The sequence below is a fragment of the Rhinopithecus bieti genome, unplaced genomic scaffold (genome assembly GCF_001698545.2).
Source record: "Rhinopithecus bieti isolate Rb0 unplaced genomic scaffold, ASM169854v2 scaffold_15185, whole genome shotgun sequence".
NCBI classification, from domain to species: Eukaryota; Metazoa; Chordata; class Mammalia; order Primates; family Cercopithecidae; genus Rhinopithecus; species Rhinopithecus bieti.
The window spans coordinates 11,793-20,657 of record NW_016808100.1 but is presented as its reverse complement, the minus strand read 5'-3'; the positions used below and the strand labels follow the sequence as shown (position 1 = coordinate 20,657).

Genomic DNA, 8,865 nt, shown 5'->3' with positions numbered 1-8,865 from the left:
AAAAGAAAACAATCTGTTATAGTCCAGAGACTTTTCAAAAATACCTTAACTTCTAGCAGAACAACTCATTTTTCTAAAGAGTCTTCATTTGGAATGGTCCAAAGATCCTTGTGACGTTAGTGTCTAACCACTACCTCTTACCTTCTCATCCCTTCTCGCACGTTGTTAGGAGGTCACTGATAGAATCCAATCATCTAATTTTACAGGTGGGGTAGACAGTCTCAGATTTGCGAAGAGTCTATATGAAATCCCCACAACTTACTAAAGACAGAGCCAGCACCAAAATCCAAATCTCTGACTCAGATTGAATGGATCTTTACATATGTGTGTGAAGTGAATTTATTCAAGAGCCATTATAATATTACTGTTAAGAATGTAGACTGTTAAGCCAAACTGCCTGGATTTGAATCTCAGATCTGCTACTTGGTAGTTTTGTAATTCTAGCTAAATTATGCAACCTTAGTTTCCTCATTTATTAAATGGGCATAATGCCAGTTTCTTTGGTACATTGAGATAATATATAGGATATAGGCATAATGCTAATCTTCCAGGCTTATTTCAAGTCTTAAAGTGTTAATTCATGTAAAGCACTTAAATAGTACCTAGCTGCAGAGTCAATCCTCAGTAAGTTTGTTAACCCAAATTTTTAAGGGGGAAAAAAAACCCTTATTGTTACAACTTTGCCCAAAGTCAACATCTTAGTTGAGATAACCATGAGGAAATTTCACCTAATCTTTTGAACCAAGCAAACTCCTGAAAACTGGACTAAAGGCAAACAGGATATTTGGCCTTACTCAGAAAATGGTGTTCGGTGTTTTCCTCTTCCTGAGGAACCTCTCTGAAAACATTCAAGCTCATGACTATCTGATAGTGCTGCTTTTTGAGACGCTCTTTTTTCATTTAGAACTAGCCATCTTGACTGGCATTTTATAAAGTTTTAACAATCCTGACAAATACCCTGCCGTCAGCAACTGAGGTGTCTCTCGCTCCCTGTCCTGTTGAAACCATAGAAATTTGAGTCTTACTCTTCAGACTCTTAAACTTTATGCTTTTACAAAGGGTAAATATAATTTCTTTTTTTCCCACCAAAGATAGGAAGTGCATCTTGTCTGCTTCATCATGGAACACGTTAAAATCTGATGTTTTTAGTGTACCACTGATACCTGCTACGCCAGTCTGACTGTATGAGAGAGAAAAATAAAAGGATATTTGTTACCCTATTTTAAAGTGTGTTCATCACTTTATAGACTCCCTTTTACATGGCAAATGTTTTGCTGGGTTATTAATGTGTGAGAAAATTAGCTGGGCATAGCACACACCCACAGTCTCAGCTACTCAGTAGGCTAAGGTGGGAGGATTGCCTGAGCCTAGGAGTTCAAGGCTGCAGTGAGCTATGACTTGTGTGACTGGACTCCAGCCAGGGTGACAGAACAAGACTGTCTCAAAAAAAAAAAAAAAAAGCAAAATGAATTTCTGCCCTTTCAGAACCTCAGAACTTGTTATCTGGTGGGTAGTACAGACCTGTGGTCAAGTGGTCAAGCAGTTACCATGTGGTTTAAGTGCTACGGAAAGTAAAGATGCAAGACAGGAGTCCATGGGAAGAGGACCCAGCCAGACCAGCCCTTACAAAGTAGGTGATTAGCAAACATCTGGTGTGTGTTGCCAGCAGGGGGAGAAGTTTTGCCGGGGAGGGGGCTGTGACGAGAGAAAACGGGAAGGAAGTAGGAACCAGAACATGGTATTTCATGAGGGCAATGGGAAGCCATCGAAGTGTTTTCAGTTAAGGAAGTGACAACTGGATTTGCATTTGTGATGACTGACAGGGCAGGACCTGGGAGGCCAGCTGGGAGTGGCTGCTATAGCTCAGATGAGATATGTGGGCCCCAGAACTAGAGTTCAGGAAGTGGAATCGGAAATAAAACCTTAAAAAAATAAAACATCTGTGCCTGGGCTTACCTAAAAACCTCTTAGAAGGCAAATGATAGGTCAGCTTTGGCAAGTGGGGAATTTTTTTAATATTAAAAAAATAGGCTGGGCGTGGTGGCTCATGCCTGTAATCCCGGCACTTTGGGAAGCTGAGGCAGGTGGATCACCTGAGGTCAGGAGTTTGAGACCAGCCTGACCAACATGGTAAAACCCCGTCTCTACTAAAACACAAAAATTAGCCGGGCATGGTGGAAGGTGCCTGTAATCCCAGCTACTTGCGAGGCTGAGGAAGGAGAATCGCTTGAACCTGGGAGGTGAAGCTTGCAGTGAGCTGAGACGCGCCACTGCACTCCAGCCTAGGCGACAGAGTGAGACTCTGTCTCAAAAAAAAAAAAAAAAAAAAAGTTTTGAATTTTGGAGTTTTCAGATTTTGATTTTCAGTTTTGAGATGCTCAGCCTACCCTATTTCAACTTGCTCCCTCACCCCCACAAAGGATTATTTTGAAGTAAATCACAGACATCACTTGATATAGAAATATTCCAGTAACTATCTCCAAAAGTTAAGAAAAATTTTACATATAACCACAACACTGTATCATACCTGAAACGCTAATAACTTTGTAGCAATTTTATACCAAATATTCCGCTTAAACTCCTCCAGTTGTCTCATAAACATATCCTTTAGAGTTGGGTTATTTGAATTGAGATCCAGAAAAGGATACTTGAATAGTAGCAGTTTCATAACCTAGGACCTAGGTTTCTGAAATCCCTGTTTCTGAATTCTATCTGATTACATATGTGACCTCAATTTATGCATATGGAAATACATTTTCTTTTTTTTTTTTTTTTTTTTTTTTTGAGACAGAGTTCTCGCTTCTATCGCCCAGGGGGCTGGAGCTGCAGGCTGGCCGGATCTCAGCTCACTGCAAGCTCCGCTCCCAGGTTACTGCCAGTTCTCCTGCCTCAGGCCTCCCAGTGCCTGGCGACTACAGGCACCCGCACCTCGCCCGGTAGTTTTTTGTATTTTTTTAGTAGAGACGGGGTTTTTCACTGTGGGGGTTAGGCCAGGGATGGTCTCGATCTCCTGACCTCATGATCCACCCATCTCGGCCTCCCAAAGTGCTGGGATTACAGGCTTGAGCCACCGCGCCCAGCCGGAATACATTTTCAATAAATGACATACAATTAATGGATGGATGGGTACAGAAATTTTTTTTAAAAAGGAGATAACAAAATGACGTACAGTGACTTCCACTGAAAGCTTCCACAATAAACCAGCAGCATTATCACGGTGAACATCACTACCATCGCTTCATGTGCTAACAGCCACACAGGAAATGGGACTCCAGCACGCAAGCCACAACGCATCCTTAGGGAGAGAGCACCCAGTCCCGATGACAGCACGGGGTTAGGAAGGAGACCTCGGGAAGACAGTGAAATGGGTATGTTTAAATGTATGCAGCGATAGACAAAGATGTTGGACATTAGGGAAAAAATAATGACAAATTGATGGGAAACCAGGATAAGAAAAAAAGGCAATTACTAACTCCAAGAACAGAGGAAGGAATTGTGGTTTAGTGGGCTTCTTAGTTCAGCAGTGAGCAAAATTTACATTGTCCTAGAAATGTAGTGTGATTTGATGTAATAGAGAATTCCGGTACAATTTTGTTGGGCAAAGGAGAAATGGAGGAGAGAGTTTTGGAGAGCTTACCTATCAGACCTTACCCATCAGACCAGCAAGTCAAGAGATAACACATGATACTGATAAATTAGAAAGAGTGATAGCGTATCATTTGGGAATACAGAGATAACAAGAGAAACAGAAGGGGCTGGACTGTTTACTTCCCATAGAGGGCTTGGGATTCTAGAGAAGGCAAGAACCTGCTGTTCTTTTCTTTTCTTTTTTCTTTTCTTTTCTTTCTTTCCTTCTTTCTTTCTTCCTTCTTTTTCTTCTTTCCTTTCTTCCTTCCAGACTCCCTTCCCTCCCCTCCTCTTCCCTTCCCTTCCCTCTCTTCCTCTTCTCTTCGACTGAGTCTTGCTATATTGCCCAGGCTGGTCTTCAACTCCTGGACTCAAACAGTCCTCCTGCCCCGCCCCCCAAGTACTATGATTAGAGGCATGAGGCACCACATCTGGCCCTTAACTTTTTAAATTGTGTATGCACATGAAATACTTCTTTCTCAGTGAGGTGCCTAAGTGTGAGTTTGCTAGATGGAGTAATTTATTTCACAAGTGGGCAAACAGGTATAGAAAGCATACTGACCAATTTGGGAACCCTTCCCCTGCTCTCATATTTAGTCATTTACTATGTTCCTCCTTTTACCTGGTGTTATCTATTAATTAAAACTTTGATTTCCTCAATTTACTAGCTCTTAGGTATCTATCAGCAAATTCAGTAGGAGACAGTGTATTGCAGTTATTACAAACTAAACTCTGGAGCCTGACCATGTAGGTTAAATTCTGTGTGTCACTTACGAATCATGTGCTGTGCTCTTAGGCAAGAGGCTTGCCCTCTCTATGCCTCAGTTCTCCCATCTCTAACATGGGGCTATTGACATTTTGTGGTATTGTTGGTGGATTTATTAGCTTAATATATGCAAAGCTCTTAGACCAGCATTTGGCACATATCGAGGGATCAATAAATAGTGACTGGCTGGGCGCAGCGGCTTATGCCTGTAATCCCAGCATTTTGGGAGGCCAAGGCAGGAGAATCGCTTGAGCCCAGGAGTTCCAGACCAGCCTGGACAATGTGGTGAGACCCCATTTCTACAAAAAATACAAAAAAATTAGCTGAGTGTTGTGGCGCATGTCTGTAGTCCCAGCTACTCAGGAGACTGAGGCCGGAGGATTGATTGAGTCCAGGAAACTGCAGCGAGCTGTGGACAACAGACTGAGACCTGCTCTCAAAAAAAATAAAATAAATAAAATAAATAATAAATAAATAAATAAATACTGACCATCAGCAAGAAGCTCACTCTCCAAATAGGGAGTGCAACCCATTAAAATTAACAGTGAATTTGGAGGCTGGGCACCGTGGCTCATGTCTGTAATCCCAGCACTTTGGGAGGCTAAGGCAGGCAAATCACCTGAGGTCAGGAGTTCAAGACCAGCTTGGTCAACATGGTGAAACCCCATATTTACTAAAAATACAAAACTCAGCTGGGCGTGGTGGCAGACGCCTGTAATCTCAGCTGCTCAGGAGGCTGAGGCAGGATAATTGCTTGAACTCGGGAGGCAGAGGTTGCAGTGAGCCAAGATCACACCATTGCACTCCAGTCTGGGTGACAAGAGCGAAACTCAAAAAGAGAGAAAACAATGAATCTGGGGAATTGATCAAAACAGAGACGGCTCTGTGGGCTTTAAAAAAAATCAACTTGGCCGGGCGCAGTGGCTCACGCCTGTAATCCCAGCACTTTGGGAGGCCAAGACGGGCGGATCACGAGGTCAGGAGATTGAGACCATCCTGGCTAACATGGTGAAACCCTGTCTCTACTAAAAACACAAAAAATTAGCCGGGCATGGTGGCAGGCGCCTGTAGTCCCAGCTACTCGGGAGGCTGAGGCAGGAGAATGGCGTGAACCCGGGAGGCGGAGCTTGCAGTGAGCCGAGATGGCGCCACTGCACTCCAGCCTGGGTGACAGAGCAAGACTCCGTCTCAAAAAAAAAAAAAAAAAAAAGATCAACTTTAGGCCGGGTGCAGTGGCTCACGCCTGTAATCCCAGCACTTTGGGAGGCCGAGGCAGGTGGATCACAATCACGAGGTCAGGAGTTTGAGACCAGCCTGACCAACATGGTGAAACCTGGTCTTTACTAAAAATAGAAAAATTACCCAGGCACAGTGGCATGCGCCTGTAATCCCAGCGACTCAGGAGACTGAGTCAGGAGAATCACTTGAACCTGGGAGGTGGAGGTTGCAGTGAGGGGAGATTGCACCACTGCACTCCAGCCTGGGTGACAGAGTGAGACTCTGTCTCAAAAAAAAAAAAAGAAAAAAAGAAAAAGAAAAAACAACTTTACATATAATGAAATTCATCCATTTAAGCTGTACAGTGTGAATTTTAGTAAATGTGGCCCCTGTGTAACAATCACCACGAGCAAGACGCAGAATATTGTTATCCTCTTAAACATTTCCTTTGTCAGGTCCCATCCCCCAATTCCTGGCCTTGGGAAACTACTGTCCTGCTTCTATCACTGTAGATTTGTCTTTTCTAGAATTTCATGCAAATGACATCATAGTATAATTATGCAGTACAATAATCCTGTCTCTGGCTTCTTTTGTTCAACATGCTTTTGATTTTTTTTTTTTTTTTTGTCAACATGCTCTTGAGATTTTATCTATGTTAACACACATGTTGGCAATTTGCTCCTTTCTTTGTTTATCCATTTACAGGTCGATGGGCATTTGGGTTGTTTTCAGTTTAGGACTATAATTCATAAAGGTTCTATGAATAATCATGTACAAGTCTGCGTGGATACATCACTTTCCTTGGGAATACCATGGAGTCGAATTGCTGGGTCATGAGCTGCCTATGCATGTAGCTTTATCAAAAACCACCAAACTGACCAGGTGCAGTGGATCATGCCTGTAATCCCAGCACTTTGGGAGCCCAAGGCGGGAGATCACCTAAAGTCAGGAATTCCAGACCAGACACCATGCCCGGCTGTTTTGTTGACTTTCAAGTAAATAGAATGTCCTTGGCCAGCTGCAGTGGCTCATGCCCGTAATCCGAGCACTTTGAGAGGCCAAGGCAGGAGGATCGCTTGAGACCAGGAGTTTGAGACCAGCCTGGGCAGCACAGAGAGACCTCATCTCTACAAAAAATTTTTAAAAACATTAGCCAGGCATAGTGGTGTGCACCTGTAGTCCCAGCTACTCAAGAGGCTGAGATGGAAGGATCACTTGAGCACAGGAGTTTGAGACTGCCGTGAGTATGATGGCGCCACTGCTCTCCAGCCTGGGCGGCAGAGTGAGACCTTGTCTCAAAAACAAACAAACAAAAAAACCCAAAAGGATATCTTGGCACACTGGAGCAAAAGAAGTTAATGCCGGTTTTGATCACAACCATGTAAAGTGTGTCACTTTCCAAAGTTCGGATGAGTTCGATGGGATTTAGGGTAATATGTATTAGGATTAAATGCTACCAAGCAGGGTGGTACTGAGGGTGTGGAAAGGGTAGGGTGAGGCGGCAAGGCTGCGAGAGGGCAACAAAACTCTCCTCCTGTCACCCCACAGAGTGGGACGGCGTGAATGTGGGGTGGGAGGGATGTCAGTCTTCTCTGAGGGGGCGCAGGAGCAGGAGCTTGGGGTTGAGCAACTCACAGCAGAGCATGCAGACCTGGTCCCTATGGCTCATTCACCACAGCAAGCAGCCGGGCCTATGGTCACCACGTGGTAGCTGGAGCTGCAGAGAGCAAAGCCAAACAGGAGGCTTACTTTTCTCACCTTGCCAGTGAGACCACCTGGGCAACATGGTGAAACCTTGCCCCTACTAAAATACAAAGCAAAAGGAAGGGGCCGGAGCTTACAAAAGATTTGCACCAGTCATAGTGGAGGCTTTTAAGCATGTTTCAAGTGATACTGATGAGAGTTGTAAGAAGCATATTGGAGGCCGGGCACGGTGGCTCACGTCTGTAATCCCAGCACTTTGGGAGGCCGAGGCAGGCGGATCCAAGGTCAGGAGATCGAGACCACGGTGAAATCCCGTCTCTACTAAAGATACAAAAAATTAGCTGGGCGCGGTGGCGGGCGCCTGTAGTCCCAGCTACTTGGGAGGCTGAGGCAGGAGAATGGCGTGAACCCGGGAGGCAGAGCTTGCAATGAGCCGAGATGGAGCCACTGCACTCCCGCCTGGGCAACACAGCGGGACCGTCTCACAAAAAAATAAAAAAGAAAAAAGAAAAAAGAAAAAAAAGAAGCATATTGGAAGACTGTTGTCTATTTGGGAAGAAAGGTCTGTTTGTGCAAATGATGTATTTAGAGGCCAGGCATGGTGGCTCACGCCTGTAATCTCAGCACTTTTGGAGGTCAAAGTGGGAGGATCACTCAAACTCAGAAATTTGACACCAGCCAGGACAACATAGATAGACTCCATCTCTAAAAAAAGAAAAAAAAAAAAAAAGTCAGTTGGACATGGTGGTGTGCTCCAGTGGTCCCAGCTACTTGGGAGGCTGAGGTGGGAGGATTGGTTGGGCCCAGGAGGTTGAGGCTTTGAGTCATGATCACACCACTGTACTCCAGCCTGGGCAACAGAGCAAGACTCTGTCTCAAAAAAAACCACAAACAAGCAAACAAACAAGAAACAATGAAGTAATGTATTAGAGCAAATTAAACAAGCTCTGTGAGGCAATAAGAAGCCTACGAAGTAAATTTATAGACAGATAAAGATGAATGAAAATGAAAACTTTTCCTCTCTGGGATCTGCAAGTGAGCCACCACCACAGACTCTAAATCTCATGAGAGCATTATAAAATCTAGAAAATGCAGCCTTGGGTGATGCAGCAGTTCACTAGAGGATCACTTTTTTGCCTGCTGTAGACCAAGAAGTATCTCTACTAGAATAGCAGATAAAGAACCTGGAGAAAGGCTTTCTAAAGTGATGGATGCATGTATGTTGCCAGGAGATTACAATGGCAGAATGGTAGCAGAAATAGATGAGAGGAAGCAACTCACTCGAATGTTAGCACATTTTCTTCATTGTCCAATGGAAGCCCTTGCACAGAAAGCATAAACTGGAAGAATACAAGTGCAAGTGAGCCAGAGTTTCCCTGGTGTGCAAAGAATTCAGGTCCCTGATCCAGAGCCTGACAGACTAATCTCGATTACCCAATGTCACTGGCAGCCGCATGCACCTGCCCTTTGCAGGGACATCTATGTTGAAGATTAATGGACCAGGTTCTTTCCTGGTCCCAAGACTGCAAGAGGTGGAGACAGGTGGATAG

At 44.3% G+C, this 8,865-nt stretch overlaps 1 pseudogene; it reads left to right on the top strand.

The window, feature by feature from the left end:
* The first annotated feature begins 6,913 nt into the window (after positions 1–6,913).
* Positions 6,914–8,865, top strand: LOC108537816 (regulation of nuclear pre-mRNA domain-containing protein 1A-like; annotated as a pseudogene).